Raw genomic sequence first — 17,845 nt, 5'->3', positions numbered from 1 at the left:
GTGACTGTACCCCCTTACCAAAGTTCAGCTTCATGGTGTATATGTATCTCACTATTTTTTGTATAGATCTGTGTATAATATCATTTCTAGTTGTTAACCAGTATGGTCTGGCTTGGCAGTTAACACTTTTCAGCAGAGCCCATGCAGAAAAGCACCACAAAGGCAGCAGTATTTGAGAAAATTGATACAGTGAAGTCAAATAAAATACACAGTAGATGGTAGAAATGCCAGATTTTTATGATATAGAAAGGTGAGACCATGGTAGGTCATTTCAGGACTTTTCCCGCCTTTGGTGTGGCCTGTAGCCCGTGCGGTTCAGTTGAGGATGGACAGATCTGTTGGGGGAAGGGATATAAAAAATGAAAAGCATATGGCTAGCTGGTTGCATGGGTGTGCACACCATTGGACTGGTACTTTGTTAAGGCACCTTTTGATTTGGTTGCAGCATTCAGTCTTCTTGGGTACACACCTGCCATCAATTAAAGAGACTCTGATTAACCCCAAATAAAGTTCAGTTGGCCTAGTAGGATTTTCCTGACATTTACTCAATTTCCTGCTATAGCAAAAGCCATGGTTTGCAGAGAGCTTACAAAGCATCAAAGAGATCTCATTGTTGAAAGGTATCAGTCAGGTGAAGTGTACATACAAATTTCCACAGCATTGGATATACCATGGAACACAATGAAGACAGTCATCAAAAAGTGGAGAAAATGTGGGACAACAGTGACGTTGCAAAGAACTGGAAGTCCCTCCAAAATATATGAAAAGACAAGATGTAAACTGGTCAGGGAAGCTGCCATGAGACATACAGCAACACTGAAGGAGCTGCAGGAATTTCTGGCAAGTACTGGTTTTGTACTACATGACAACAATCCTCTGTATTCCCCATATGTCTGGGCTATGGGGTAGGATTGTAAGATGGAAACCTTTTCTTATACAGAAAAACATCCAGGCCCAGCTAAAATTTACAAAACAATTCATCAAATCTCCCAAAAGCATGTGGGAAAATGTGTTATGGTCTGATGAAACCAAGATTAAACTTTTTGGCCACAATTCCAAAAGGTACATTTGGCACAAAAACAACACTTCACATCACCAAAAGAATACCATCCTCACGGTGAAGCATGGTGGTGGCAGTATCATGCTTTGGGGTTGCTTTTTTTCAGCTGAAACTGGGATTTTAGTCAAGGTGAAGGGAATTATGAACAGTTCCAAATCCCAGTCACTTTTGGCCAAAAGCCTTCAGGCATCTGCTAGAAAGCTGAAGATGAAGAGGAATGGTTTTTAATTCTGTAAACTGAACTATTGTTGTGTTATTCAAAGAATTTATTAAACTGTTTTTGGAGCTGAAAATGGTCTCTTGGCTCAGTCAGACTTTCCCAGTTAAATGTAATAAATAAATAAATAAATAAATATGTGGCAGCTGGGAAAAACATACCTAAGGTCAGTGGGATTATGCACACCCCCCCCAAAAAAAAGTTTCCAATTACTCATTCAGAGGACAACATCTAATTAATCTGTGTACCATGTAAGCTACTTTCTTTTGGGAGTCTTATAATGATTTAAAAATCAGACTATCCATTATTTGCTTACATACTAACTACTCACATAGCTGTGTTTTGGAAGTTTGAAGACCAATTTTTGAAAAGTAGGACTGCGAGACTCACACTTGAGCACACTGTTTGACAAGAAAAACAAACCCATGCAGAGAGTTATGTCCCACATAGTGTCAGTGTTTGACTTATCCATTCCATGATGTAGCACTCCTGTCAGGGAAAGGGAACTATACAGTCTTACCGCTGAGTTTGTCTTGCCTTTGAAGACTCAGCCTCCAATTGTTTGACTAGTTGCCTGACATTTTCAGACTAACTTTAAAAAAACAAATAAGTGGGTAAATACTAATGGTTTTGCATTTATTTCTTTTTCATTATTCAAGTGGACTGGGACTGGCACATACATACATACATAAATAAGTGTATAAGTGAAGCCCAAATAGGACCCTCATTCTGTTCTATTAATCTTTACGGTTATAATAATTGCTCAACTTAAACAATATAAGAATAATCAACTGTAGCTCCCACCAAGGAGAACCCAGCAGGTATATTATTTGATTTTAATGAAAAAAGCAGGCTGTCCCGATATGCGTCATTGCAACAATCGCCATCTTTATATGGAGCCCTCCTTCAAAATAATGCATTCCTACTAAAAACAATTTAATTTCCAGTTTTAGTAATTGTAGTGAAGAGCTCAGGTTTTAGTTACTGAAGTCCATCACTTTAACAGGAATGAGTACAGCTCAGTTCTATTCTTCTCAGTCTTCGGTTTTGTCATGGCGTAAATCTAGTTTTAAGTGCATAGTCAGTTAACTGACTTCTCTCATACCATAGTTATCCAGGTGGCTTGCCTCATAACATCTTCTGCTGGTCTTCCCTTCCTTCTTTTACTTAACTGTTTGGGGAGAATCCATGGTTCCCATATATATATATATATATATATATATATATATATATATATATATATATATATATATATAGATATATATATATATATATATATATATCCTGGAATGCTTGCAGAGGCAGCTATTTTACCTTAGCTTTAGCTTCTTTGACATTTGTAAAAGTCAAGACACCTTCTAGTGAAATTTTCAACATAGATGGAAAAATCAATGTATTTTAACCTATGTGTCTTCAGTTATCTAATTGTTTTCATGAAATGTGATGTCTGCTGAAAAGTTGCGTCCAAAAAAATCATCTGCATATGCTTACTGCTATTAGTTTCTTGCCTGGTTGTTCTTTTTCTGATGCAGACACTCTCCAACTGATTTCCTTTACAGTCCTAAATGGTGACTCTCTAAACCCTCTCTGTAACATCACCTTGGTTTTCACAAAAATCAATTGGATGCAAACATTGTTGTCTTTCTAAAACTCCATTTATTCTCAGATCCTTCCCTCATGTCTTATCCTTCATTGCAACCAGCTTTTGCTGCATACATTCCACTTGATTGCCCGTATTATATTTTTATTTTGTACTCAGTTGCCTCCTGCTGAGTTGCTGTCATGGCAAGTTATTAACCTACTCAAAAACTCAATATTGTCAACTTCAGATAGTTCACCTAATATAGATATGTGAGGCCAATATATATGCTATTCCCAGATTCCCTCTTCCAGACTTTTTTCTCATTGACATTCAAGTGAATTATCATTGTACCATGTCTCAGAAGCTGCTAAGAAGGCCAGCCATCTTCAAGATTACTATATGCAGACATTTTTTGTTGCATCATTGTTTAATCAGCTAGACGTTTCAACTTTTCAGCCTCTATTAACATCTTATGACTTTTAGTAACTTAGTTATTATTAATTGCATCAAAATTTGTTTATAATAAGTAAAAATTGAATTTGCTTCATAACACAGAATAAACATAGAAGATATGAAATCTCATCAAGCATTATTTTAATGCAAACGATGTCAGTGAGTATGAGTTTTATTTAAGGCACTACTTTTTGTCAATACGTCAGTCTTTTTAGTGGATCCCTTACAATGAAAGGCATTTATATTTAATAAAGTTCATTAGATTTAGTATCGTATAAGAACTGGTAATAAAATTAACTGTGCAGGCATAATTAAATATATAATTAAATCTATTATCCAAATTGTTAAAGTCAACTGATTTTCCCTCATCAGGACATGACTCATTCATTTTTTCTGCCCTTCAAATGGAGAGAACCCTTCTTATCACAGTTGCCCATTGTCCTGTAAAATAAATAAATAAATAAATAAATAAAAAGTACAGCATTTCATAGCATGATGTAACAGGGATTTTGCAGTCATGCATAGGCATGTGATCATAGTAGGAAACTAGGCCATTGATGTAAGGGGCCTTTTTAAGCCTAGCCATGGTTCCTAATACAATTTGATAGGTATCAGTTCCCAAGGGTTTTCTGGGGTATAAATACTTGAGCATGGGTAGTTAAGCATTTACACTCTTCCTCTCTCTAACAGAGACATAAATTTCAGTCCAGGGGTATATTTACAGTTCTCCTTCCACTGATCCAAATTTTACTTAAGTAAATAAAGTGATGAACTCTGCTTCTCATGGATGGGAAGCATGTTCCAAAGAAGGATGAGCCCCTGAAACACTTGCCTGCATCTCCCGCATGTTTTATTTATGTTGCAGGCACAGTTCCGGTCCCCGGATTGGGTGTTTCTGTTGCTATTTGTTTTACAGATGTGCAATAGGTCCATTATAGCTGGATCAGAGGATGCTTTGTAGGCGCATAGATCACCTCTCAGCAGCCTGCAGGAGACTGAATATAAGGAAAAGAATTTGAGGTAGTCCATGCAGGACTTGTTTTCCACACCATGTATTCCTTTTATGAGGAATCTCTGAAGACACTCCAGTTGTTGCATATGCCTGGCCAGGTGCATACTGAAGGGGACAGTGTACTCAACATTTGGTCTTATGAGAGCAGAGGAAAATGGAATGATGAAATGTTTGGCTTTAGATGCCATGCCCTGTTTATAAGGTGTGCAACATAGAATGATTTCCTCATTAAGGTAGAAACATGATGGTCAAATGCCAAATCACTGCCTACATATGTTTCTAAATTCCTGACTACACAGTAAACTCTTAGGGGTGTATTTTCAATGTAGTAGTTTGCTAGAGTGGTCATCTTCCTGAAAGATACTATTAAGTACTTTTTGGCATGGAGTTTTAGACGATGACTCTGGCACCGGTTATTAGTCAGCATCAAGCCTTCTTGGAGGATATTTGTGTCTTCTGGAAATTTGATGGCTGCACCCAAATTACAAGCATCTATAAACTTTGTCAGCCAGAGGCCCATGATGTTCATAGGTTCATAGGTTGGTACTAGGCTATCGGTCATAGGGCCTATACAAGCCTAGCCATAACAATTCCCTGGCTATTTCTTCCCACAGTATTTACTTTCCTGGACCCCTGTCTAGCAGGGTGACTGACATGATCCCTGGGGTGAATTTCCTATCTCCCATCCAATCCTCAAGGTTCCTTTTGAAGAAGGCCAAAGAGGCACTCTGCTTGACATGTATGGGCAGTCTATTCCAGAGTCTTTGGAGTCTCTGGGTCAGGAACCTATCCCTCCAGCATGTTTTGTTCATTGTGATGACAAGGTTTAGATACCTGGAGCATGTGTGTCTGAGGGATTGGGATTTCTTTAAGTGTAGCATGTCCAACACCTCTGGGTTTGACATGGCCTTGTATGTTAAGCAGAGATCGCCTCTGAGTAGATGATATACGACAGCATATAGGTAGAGTTTTTTTAGATGGTCAGCATAGGGCATTTGCTTTAGGCCTGTGATTCTTTTAGTGAGGTATTTCTACGGCCTTTCCAGTTGTTGCAGATGTCTTGAGAGGTACATACCAAATGGGGCGTTGTATTCTATAATGGGTCTAATGAGGGATGAGTACAGTGGGACAATCACTTCCTTTTTTCTGGATGAAAAGCCCTTAGTGATGAGGTAGAAGGCTTTCCTGACTGTTGTGGTGATATGGTTGTCGAATATTAGCTCTGAAGCCAGGAAGCAGATGCCAAACAGGAGTGTCCCCATCATTGAGCCCTAAGACACCCCACTAGTAACCGGCCTTAATGCAGAGGAAGAGTCTCCTATTCTAACATCTTGGGTCTTGTCTGTAAGTCGGCTAGCTATCTAGTGTGTGATATATGATTTTATACTTAGTTTTATAAGCTTTTCTACAATGCTTAAGTGGGGTACCAGACTGACTAGATAAGACCTGCCCCTAACAAAGCCAAACAGATTTGGGTCCAGTGTTTTTATGTCACCTATGCCATCATTTAGTATATCAATGATTATTCTCTTCATAGCTTTGTATACCAAACTAGTCAGGCTTTTGGTTAATAATTGCTTGGGTCTGTGAATGGCCCACCCTTGTGCAGTGGGATAATTTGTGCAGTCCTCCAGTCATTTAGCATGCAGCCTGTTTGGAGGCTGTGGTTAAATAGTGTTTGTAATAGTCTTGATTTTTCATGTTTCATGCTATTATGGAGACATCCTGGGATAGTATCAGGACCCACTGATGCAGTGTTCTTGGCCTCGGAGAGTGCTTTGCGCACCTAGTCTCTAGTGATAGTTCGGGATATGGATGTGAACATTTTCTGAGGGGTATCTGGCAGGGAGAGGTAGGGCAAAATTTGAACTAAATTTGTTGGTCAGGCCGTTTGTTATATTTTCAAACTATGTTTAGGTGACACCATTTATAATTCATTTTACATTGCTGTGCATTGCCTTTGACACTGTGGACATAATAAACCATGACAAAACTCAGGTAACACCCAGTCAACAATGAGACTGAAAAAGCTTCCAGATTCACTCAAAAAAAGTGGAACTCCAAAACATTCAGAAAATAATTTATTTTGTAAAGTTAAGTTATTTTTCCCCATTAAAATGTAGGGACTTAATCAGTTCTGAAGAAGCCTCTGCACATTAATGGGACAGAAGTGCTTAACTGAATGTGGAAGTTTTTTTCAGTCTCCTTGTTGACTGGGTGTTACTTGGATTTTGCCTTGGTTTATTGTTTGTTTTGACCATAGGTTTTTCTCTCTGCTTTTTGGTTTCTAGACTGTTGACATAGCTGAAGAAAGCTTTATGATTGTCCATAGACTGGGAGGCTAATTTTACCTCAAATTGGCTTTGGTGTGCTTTGTTAGCCCCCTGCTTTGCTTGTTAAGGTTGATGAGGGATTTTTTTGCCTTGCTGAACATTGCATCTCCTAATTTTTACCATTATTTCTTTTCCATTTGTTATACAACCTGTCGATGTTGGGATTCCACAACTGTGGCTTTTTTTTTAGTTAATCCTGTGCTTAATCAAGGTAGATACAGGTGTTTCTATGTACCTGTTAATATGATTATAAAGGGTTTCTGTGAATAATTCTGCATAGAACTGGTATTCCCAAGGTTTTAGGGGGTGGGAGGCTTAAAAGTTTGGTAGGATATCACTTAGTAGTAGTTAGTTTTTCCTAGAGTAATTCCTAAAAAATTCAAAGGTTATCCAGTGTCCCTGGTTTTACTTTTATTCCAAAGAGAGCAGCTTTATGGTCTGAACTGTCTAGTGAGGGTATTACTCTAGGGAGAGTGCAGCATTCCACTTTGTTAGTTAGGACCAAGTCATGGAAGTTTGCACCTCTATTGGATGTACAGATTAACTGGTCCAAGGTGTTTGCATTTACAAAACTTTGGAAAGTTTGGGCCTGCATGTTAGGTGTTGTGTATGATTCTTACATTATATTGGGTGTAGTTAAAGTCACCCATGAATATGGTATTAGGTTGAATGGGGAGCATATCCGGTACATTTAAGTATGTATCACGGTTTTCCTGGGTCATAGAGGGGGACAAATAGACTTTATCTAAGGTACTTTTGAAGTGGAGTAGATCAGGATAGTCATACTGAAGAAATAGCCTTTTGTGTTTTATTATTAATGTATATAGAGACATGTCCACTCTTTGTTGCTTCCTGTACAGTTGGTCTAAATATCAAACATATCATTGATCTCATATAATCCAGTATATGACATTCATCTGTATCATAGCACACAAAGTGGTTTCATTAGCTGCTCGTTATGGCTGGGATTCAAGAAGATCTAATGAAAGACATTAAATCATTTACACCTTCTTTCTTGCCTTGTGCAAACCCCTTTGTTACAATCATGTGTGATTCCATAAAACAAAGCAAATGGCCATATCTAAGGAGATATCTATAATACACAAAGACAGTATCCCTTCTTATGCATTCCTAATAAGTACAGCATAGTGGAATGCAAAGGAGCATTCTGCTCAGACACAGTTCTTAGATATGATTCATAAAGGTGATGGCTGTGTTATGCTGGGGAAAAGCTGTGGCTATATTATTAAGGAAAGCTACATTCCAAAGTGACTCAGCAGCAGTCTGGCCCCACTCCAACGTAAAAGCTGTTATCATTATCTGTTCTTACATTGAATTTATGCAGGGCTTCGGTGAAGGATGTACATTCAAGCATTTTTGTGGTAATTCATTAATACCCACTGGTAGTCAGTTAATGAGGTGTGACAGTCATGCTTGCTGCCAGACTGGACAGTAATAACATGACGCTCACAGTCAAATAAAATTTAAATGTAAAGAGAAAAAAACATTTTCAAATGATAAAGCAAAGCAGCTCTTTGTCCTAATTTAAATCAATGTTTTAGATTTAAGCTGCTTAATCATAGCACCAGAGAACTAGTACTACATAGAAAAGCACTGTCTATGGTTTCCCTTACAAGCACTTTAGGTCTAAATTAGATATGTCCACTTAAAGAATGGGCACTACACAATTGAAGCAGTAAGCATTATGATCAACACTGATGGTTTGTTCACCAGTCCTGCATGTGAGCCCGGCATTTACATCATCATATACATAAATGACTCTGACCCAACAGGATGCTAATAAACTGTATAAGCAGCTCTGGGAAGGAATAGCATCTGGACTATGAGGCTGGGTATGTTTGTAGCCTGATTCCATACAACAAAGGTGTTTTCAGCAGTCCTACCACTGTCACACTGTTGCTTGATCATGGGGTAGGAATTTTAAAATATCTGCAAACAGTGCAACAAACTACGCTTAGTGTCAATGCTGCGAAAAACTGTATTTCAGACTGTAATCATTCACTAGGCAAAACTATACCTCTCTATGAATTACAGTAATACATCTTGTAGACATAATATGACTTAACATAAGCAGAGTATAATTCTAAAAAAAATATAATATTACTGACTGAGAATTACAGCAATGTTTTATTCTTTTTAAGCTGAATCTTCTGAAAGATTATCCAACACGTGGGATTTGTGGGAACAAGAATGCTTCTTCAGGTATATAAATTATGACATTCTTTTACTGTTTCATATGATACGTTCTCCTTGCTAATATTTAAATAAATTGTGTATGAATGTTTCCTTTGTATTTTCTGTAAAATGCCACCTATCAGTCATCATAAAAGAAAGCATAAATTATTATAATGGTATATATAATTATAATTTTAATGCAGCTATAGAAACATTTTGAGATGTCATAAAATATAAAAGGAAATTCCAGAAGTTTGCTGTCTGTGTTAAAAAATATTGGATGATGCTACTATTGCTTCTGACTCATTGTGCAGACAAAGCAATTTATTTTTTAGCATAATGGAAATTCAGAATATGAAACCATTTATTAGTCATCATAAAAGAAACCTAAATTATTGTAATAATATATATAATGACACTTCTTATGTGCCTGTTTGTAGTGAGTACTTTCCTTCATAACCACTTGAGACAAGGCATTTTTTTCACAGGACATCAGGATTGCTATAGTTTCTAGATGAAATTGCATGAAAATTTAAGTAAGTTCTCACCAGAATTATGCAATGTATTACTATAATGCTACGAATGGTCCCCATTAAAAAAACCTAAACCTGGACATTACAGTTGAATTCTTTAACAATAAATTTCTTGAAATACTAAATAGCCTAAACCCCACCAGAAAAATATGCCCCAAATCCAAACAACTTCCATGGCTTTCCCATGAGGCAAAACAACTAATTAAACAAAGAGACAAAGCCAAGGTTCAATACCTATCCACCAAAGAAAAATCTGACCTCACCACTTATCAGCAACTAAGAAACCAGACTAAGAAAAAAAATAATAGCGATAAAAAGTACTACTTCCATACCTCTCAACAAAAGTTCCTTCACAACCTGAGGTACAGGCTAACACGGGAGGACTGTGGCTGACCAAGTTCCAGGATGACTGCAAACTGGGCGCCATAATTGACTCTCCAGCTGACACAAGCATCCTCCAAAAGGGTCTCATAGAGATGGATAACTGGTGCCAGAGCCATGGCCTTAAACTAAACGCCAAAAAGTGTATAGTTATACCCTTTGGCAAAAACAAAGTGCCCACAAATTACCACACAGGAGGTAATCCATTAAGTACAGAAGAAGTAATTAGGGACCTGGGGACCCAAGTTGATAGTAACCTCTCCTTTGACAACCACATTGCCAAAGTGGTTAGAAAGACCTTCTATATAGCCCACCTTATCATGAAAGGATTCACATCTAGATCAAGGGATGTCATTGTGCTCCTTTACTCATCCCTCATCAGGCCCATTATTGAGTACAATGCCCCATTTGGGATGCACCTTACCCGACACCTGCAGCAACTAGAAAGACCCCAAAAGTACCTCACTAAGAGGATCAAGGGACTCAAACAGATGCCATATGCTGCTCGGCTAAAGAAACTCCAGCTTTACTCAGTTGCATACCGCATACTCAGAGGCGCTCTATGCCTGACGTACAAAGCCATGTCCAACCCTGAATTAATGGACATGCTCCACCTCAAAAAATCCAAATCCCTTAGAGCTACGCGATTGAGTGACTTGAACCTCAGCACAGAAATAAATAGGACATGCTGGAGGGGCAGATTCATAACCCAGAGGTTCTTTTCACTCTGGAATAGAATCCCAGTCCATGTTAGGCAGGGCCCCTCACTGACTCTCTTCAAGAAAAATCTTGATGAGTGGATGGGAGATCGTAGGTTTACCCCGGGGATCACTTCTGTGTCACTACTAGACAGAGGCACAGTAAACACAACCTTAAAAAGGGCACAGTAAACTCATTCCAAGGGGTGGCGAAAGCCAAACACACTCTGGCTAGGCTTGTAAATGCCCTAGGGCAGATAGCCTAGTATGAACCTATGAACCTATGAACCCTCAAAAATTCTGGCAAACAGTCAACTTCCTCCTCAATCCTGGTAAATCCACCACCCCAACTTCTACCTCAAACAATACCACCACACCCTTAGCTTCACAGTTTAACTCACATTTCATTAACTCTATCTCCTCCCTCCTTGCCAACCACAACTACCCCTCACACTGCCTTCACTAGGCACTAGTTCCACTAACTCCCTATCCTTTCAACCAGTTCAAACATCCTTCATTAAAAATTTCCTAAGCAAACTAAAACCCTGCTGCCTGACTGATGACCAACTTCCAAATGAATTCCTAAAAATTGCTGCCTCATCTGTTGCCTATCCTATCTCTATATGAATCAATCGGTCTATCTCTGAACAGTATGTGCCCCTCCTCTGGAAAGTTGCTCATATCATCCCCCTCCACAAGGGTGGCCCCTCAGTAGAAATCTCTAACTACCGCCCCATTGCTATCCTCCCACCCTTAGCCAAAATCCTAGAAAAATGTATTCAGCAACAACTCCTAAACTACCTTACCACTAACAACCTTCTGTCAGATTCCCAGCATGGCTTTACACCACAGTATAGTATAAACACAACCTTATTATCCTTCACCAATGCCATTCTTCACCTAATGAACAAGGGACAACTAGTCTCTGCAATTTTCCTGGACATGTCAAAAGCCATTTCCCACCAACTACTACTGAAGAAACTTGCGAATACAGTCTCAGTCCAGCATCCCTGTCTTGGTTTCTCAGTTATCTATCAAACCATCAACAGGCTTCTAAATCGGAAAGCAAACTCTCCCCATCACTTCCAGTTGCCACTGGTGTACCCCAAGGGTCAATAATTGGCCTCCTTCTCTTTATCATATTTACTAATAACCTTCACACAGCAACCCAACTTGCCTCTACCATACAATGCGCAGATGATACTTTTCTTATCTGCCCCACCCCTTCCCCTCAAGAACTACAGGATAAAATGCAAAAAGCTTTTCAAGAAGTTGAATCATTCTTATCAAACCACCAACTCATTCTTAACCCAGATATATCAAAGTTAATAATCTTCTTGAACAAAACTACCAAGTCAAACCACCTACCCCCTCCCTATTCCCTCCACAAATGGTACCATAATTGAACCAGCAAACCAGGCCAAACTCATAGGTATTACAATAGATGACCATCTCAAATTTGATATCCGCATTTCACAAACTATCAAAAAAGTCAACTCCAAGCTTGGTGCTCTCTACAGGGCCAAACCATATCTAACACCCTAAGCCAAACTAGCCACTGCTAGATCTCAACTACTCTCTACACTTCTCTCATATCTTTACCAACTTACATAAAGCTGGCCTGTACAATCTGGAATCCTGCTATAAAAAAAATTGCAAAGTTTGCCACAAACCACCCCCATAAAACCCATCACTGCTCCTCTCTTCTTCAACTTCACTGGCTAGAATTTCCAAACCTGTAAACCTTAAACCAACTTACCCTAGCCCACAAAATTGTACACATCCGAGATCACACCACAGTGAAGGAAATAGCAAAGCCGTGAAAACGGCCCACCAATTTTTTCCCTGAGAAAAAAATCGATTTCAACCTTACTCCAATTACAGTTAAACAGTAGGTCCCTTAGATCTTCCAACAGGCCATTGCTCAAAATAACACAGTCACATAACTATCATGGTGCCTCCCTCTACTCATACAAAATAGCTAAGTCCTGGAATGCTCTTCCCCTAAGCATACAATGCACCTATTGTTCCTCTACATTTAAAGCAAAAATAAAAGAACATCTTAAAATCAGCTGGCATTGCCCGTGTTCTCCACCAGGATAACTCCTCTGTCCTATGCTCATTTACTTCTCTCACATACTCCTTTCCACTATTACAGCTCAAATGTTAAGTATTTCCTTTGCACAGCCTTTGGTCTGTACTTATTTTATACAGTCCAAAAGCAAATTTTTCACATTCTATAACATTGCTGCATGTCTCATCAGTGTAGGTTTGCTTACTGCCTGTTATCAGTTTTTTACTTACTTATCCAAACCCTGTGATATTTTCATTTATAATTGTTGTAACTGTATGATGAATATTATTTTAATCTTTGCCAAAATTGGCAATTATGGTAATTAGTTTTTCTTATTTTTTTTTTTAGTAATATATTAGTGTATATCTTCATCTGTATTTTTTCTGTAGCTTTTCATCCCTGGTTCACCACTGAAAACGGGCCGCCAGCCCAGTTGGACGCTACCCGGTAAACAAATGTAAAATAAATAAATACAATAAAATATAGCTATAACTATCAAAAATATTGGGTCTATATTACATAGTTGAACTTCAAAAAGTTTGAATGATGTAATATCGAACTTAAATGTCCGAAACCTGAAAATAGCGAAGGCACGGCACATCGATTTTTTTCTCAGGGAAAAAATTGGTGGGCCATTTTCGCGGCTTTGCTATTTCCTTCACTGTGGTGTGATCTCGGAGCTGGTATATTTAAGTAGGGGGGTGTGGGGGGCAAAGCCCCCCAATTTAGTTTAAGTAGTTTAAGTTTTAGGTTGGAGCTTTTTTTTTTTTTTGTTAGGGAACAGTGATTTTTTTCCCTGGGGAAAAAAAATCTTTGTTCTTTCTGTTCGCTATTTTAATGTTTCAGACATTTCGGTCGATATTACATCGTTCAAACTTTTTGAAGTTAAAACGATGTAATATAGACCCAAAATATTAATTAGTTTTGTTTCATTTCTTCGACTGAGTCAGCACATTTACATAGGGACCCAGGGAATGAGTAATCACATGACATAATATGATATGTAAATAGCAATGAAAGTTATGAATTTAAAATGTCCTTAAGTACCATTCCTCAAAATTAAATCTATTTTCCCATAAGAGATGGCTGGGACCATTTCAGTGTACAAAATGTTAGCATGCCAACTTCAATGTAATAAGTAACATTTGTGTAAATTTATTAATAGTTTGTAATGTATTTAATAGGAATTTTGATATAATGGTTGTGATTTATCTCACTCATTTTATATGACTATCTTTATTAATTTAATTATCTTACTTTGTACTGGCAGAGGAACTCCTTCCTATTGTATATGTAATTTACTTTCTATACTTTTATTCCTGTCATGTTATTTTATGTTGTTTTTAAATACAATTTGTCTCAAAGCCATGTAGCAGAATTAGTGAGACTGTGCTGTTCTCACTGTCTTGGAATATGTTTATATTAAGTATATATGGCTTGTCCTAATGCCAATCTGTTATAGAGGGAAAAAAAGTTATTATGGTCAGTCAGCATACATGATTATAAGTTTCTTACTGAGATTAATATTCCAGTTCTTCCTAATACTTTTTTTTCTTATGGAAATACTATCTGCGCTATAGGGTAGACCCATTGCCAAAGAAATTACCCCAACCTCTGATGGTACTAGGGGAACCCACAATCCTGTATTTGAGGCATTCTGAGATAGAAAAAAAGACCACAGTTTCTTATTTAATCCATCTCCATGAGCAACTTATAAAACACTTCTTTGCAGTAATAAGTCTGCTCAAATTACTCTCCATTTTTTTTCACAAAGACCCAAGGCCCGGATGAAGAGAAAATAATTCTCTTGCATGGACTGAAAGTCCTTGGCTGCTGTGCTCAAACAGGAACAAATAGGTCATTTGTATGAAGGAAACTGAGACATTAAGCAAAACCCAGGGATGAGAAAAGATTAAAAAATATATCAATACTAAGATTTTTTGACATACTGACACTGTCAAAAGAAAACAAAGTTTGTTACATATACAAATCACATTTATTAGAACATGTTAATGGAGGATATAATTATTTTGCTGACTGAATCAATGCAGAAGGGAAACTTCCCTAACATAAACAGGCAAATGAAATAAGGTTTAATACCTTTCATTTTGTTCTGCCAATATGATACAACTGACTGTCCCTAGTTCAGATCAAGACATTTAAAAAAATGTCAGTATTCAACAGCCAGCCAGTGACAACAAATAAAAAAGCTTTTAAAAAGCTCTGCGATTGTTTTTATTAAAACATGCCTAATTATTTTTAGCCTCCAGTGACAAGTTTGTCCATAAATGAACAGGACCCTGTGCATGTGCAGTGGCATGTCCATTAAAATGTGTGTAATAACATGCTAGCCCTCCTGTGATGTCACTGAGGGTTATAGTAACATTTACACCTTTGGGAACTGATAACTGAATTTCACAGAACATTTATTTAAAATATCTACTGAATACATAAAGCCGTATGCAAATGGGAATGTTTTGCTGTCCTGGATGTACCACCTGGAAACAAAAAGTAAGTGAAGTATTGTGAATGGACACTAAGCTTCCTCTGATTTCCCCCATTTACTGACATGGTTGCCCTCGTGTCTGTATTCAGTTTCATGCCATTTCCCATTAGTTTTACATTCCAGTCTCCCATCATTTGCACAAATTCCTGTTCACAGTCTGCTTGTTTTGCCACATTGTTTGCATACAACAGCTTTATTGATATGTGCCCTCCAATCCTCCAAACTATTTGTTGATATAATGACAATAAAGATGTAGTCTATCCCCAGTATAAACACCAGTAGGCTTGGATAGGATCCCTGATGTGCAGCCACTGCCACTGGAACCCCTCTGTGAGTCCAAATGCTATTTGTAGTTTTGCTATTAGGTCCTTATGCATAGCCTACACTAATTCTATCAATTCTTCTAAGACTTCAGACCATAACAGGTGTACCCAAATTAGCTTTCTTGGGGACTTGTCATATTGTTTCTTCAAGTCTAGGAGTGCTTATTTGGATTCTTTTCTCATTTCCTGCTACTTTTCCAATATCTGTCTGACTGCATACATTGTGTCAGTTATACTGTATCCTCATATGAGTCAGAACTATCACTCATCGTCCTGTCTACTACTCAGCATGTTTGTTTATCAGACACCCTCTCCAGCACTTTCATGCAGCAAGGCGGTAGTGTGACACCTCAGGGATCACGTTAATTGCCCTGCTAGACAGGGGTCCAGGGAAGTAAATATTGTGGGAAGAAATAGCCAGGAAATTGTTGTTTGTATAGGCCCTAGGGCCGATAGCCTAGTACCAAATTATGAACCTATGAACCTCTCTGTATAAGGCAGTGTGACAGATCTCTATATATAAGGCAAGTGATACCTCTCTGTATAAGGCAGTGTGACAGATCTCTATATATAAGGCAAGTGATATCTCTCTGTATAAGGCAATGTGACAGGATCTCTATATATAAGGCAATGCAACAGGATTTCTATATATACTACCTAGTAAGGCATTATAATGCATATAGTATGAAACTCCACAGTTAAATAATCTGTAGTGAAGTTTTTAGTATTTAATAAAGTGCAGCATATTTAATCATTAATTAATTAGTTAATATTTCTTTCCTGTTTGGGGTAATTTTATACTTTTTGGTTAGCTTGCCTCCCACAGATCCCACAGAGCAGTTAATATGATGTCAGTCATACGTGTCCAATCCTTGCTTATTTAGAGTAAGATGGAGTTATGTTTTACTACCTGTCTTCCGAAAGAGACAATGTTAGCTGTCTCTAAATGGTTCCACTGATATCAAAGTTGCCATCCTCACTGTATTGCAGGCAATCAGGGCTTGAAAAGGGGGCCTGATATTTGAGGATGCACTTGGAGATTTTGAATTGAATAATCTGCAGCTCTTCCATTTTGAGGGATTTTGACACTGACAGGAATATCCTCAAGGGTAAACCAGAAGGCTCAGCCTTGGTGCAGTTTGTAATAGTTACCTGAAAATGCACAAAGACAGTAACTAAAATAGTGCTGGAATGTTTGGTGTTTACTTACATTGTGTATTCAATATGCTAGTACAGTCAAAGGTTGGAACATAAATGAAAAACCCTTGCCAACTTTAGCTAATGGTTATATGGTGCTTGAGTCTTGCCTTCCACTACACCAGCAGGATGTGTTGCAACTGAAAGGTTAATGCACTCTGGAAAAAACAGGACATATTCCATAAGATGTTAATGGTGCTATAATTTGTAGGATAGGAGACTGAATGGGTCAGTTGGGTATCGGGGAACTACAAGCTCAAGTTAGTGCATTGTCAAAAGAAGTCTCTGCTTGTGTGTTTGTCCCACAGCCTATTATTATATCCACAGATTGTTAACCATAAGCAACCTGGTCTCAATCAGCCTCTCCATGAGCACATTATGTGTCAAATATTAACTGATTTTAGCCTTGAATTTTGAGAAATATAATCCATAGTCAACTTGCAAACATAAGTAAGGTGGTTCCTCCAACTGTGGGCTATTTAACATGGCAATTTTTGTTATACTCACAATGTTTTATTATGTTTTATGTTCCTGTCATTGTGTGATTTGGAACAGTTTTCTGCTAAATGAATGTCCATGTAACAGTCTAATACTTAACATCATGCTTTATCATTAAAATGAACAGGTATTTGTCTATAGCATTGCACTGTATACTAATTTAAATTTAGACATAATGGAGATAATATTTTAAAACCTAATGATTATAATTTAAAAGCAAGTGCTTGTAATAATATTTTAATGTAATTATCTAAAACATACTCTACTGTAATGCAGATTAATTGTATAAACAATTTAATATTTTTCAGACGTTGAAATCAATGAACTGATTGCCAGGAGCACACTTAGTGACCAGGGAATATATTGTACTACTCCAGTTCAGCTTAATGCATCATGTGATATTGATAAGGTAAGATTGTCTGGATACATTTTGATCATATTAATGATAGGTATATTAAGATCTCTCTTTGAAGCCTTTGCTTTGTGTTTTTTCTTTGTGTCTCTTCTGTTTCTGCTAAGTCAGTTACTTTACTTACCTATAAGTACAGTAGCTGTATATTTCACACTGCTTTCTTCTGAATCCTAGCTCTTTTTCTGAAGTGAGATGTCATCTTTGCATCTTAGCTTTTTATGCTGGAAATTAATAATCTAGATCATTTATTTATTTATTTAGGTTTGTTAACTGGGTAAATGATCTAGTCTAAAGATCTTTTTAACCGCAACCTGGGCCTTGTGGCGAGACAAACAATGAATATGAAATACACATATATTGAGAATAACAG

General features: G+C 37.6%; 1 long non-coding RNA gene across 1 annotated transcript in view; it reads left to right on the top strand.

Annotated features, from left to right (window-relative positions):
* The window catches only part of LOC122815692, a 28,535-nt gene extending 11,064 nt beyond the window's left edge, over positions 1-17,471 (top strand). The window contains exons 2-3 of the long non-coding RNA XR_006366988.1: positions 8,820-8,880; positions 17,372-17,471. This is a non-coding gene — a long non-coding RNA (uncharacterized LOC122815692). The remainder of the gene's footprint in view (positions 1-8,819; positions 8,881-17,371) is intronic.
* Positions 17,472-17,845: the final 374 nt, after the last annotated feature.

This window comes from Protopterus annectens, chromosome 11.part0 (genome assembly GCF_019279795.1).
Source record: "Protopterus annectens isolate FY-2018-M chromosome 11.part0, PAN1.0, whole genome shotgun sequence".
Lineage (NCBI taxonomy): Eukaryota > Metazoa > Chordata > Ceratodontiformes > Protopteridae > Protopterus > Protopterus annectens.
The sequence above is the reverse complement of the archived record's forward strand: the minus strand, read 5'-3'. Positions and strand labels throughout refer to the sequence as shown.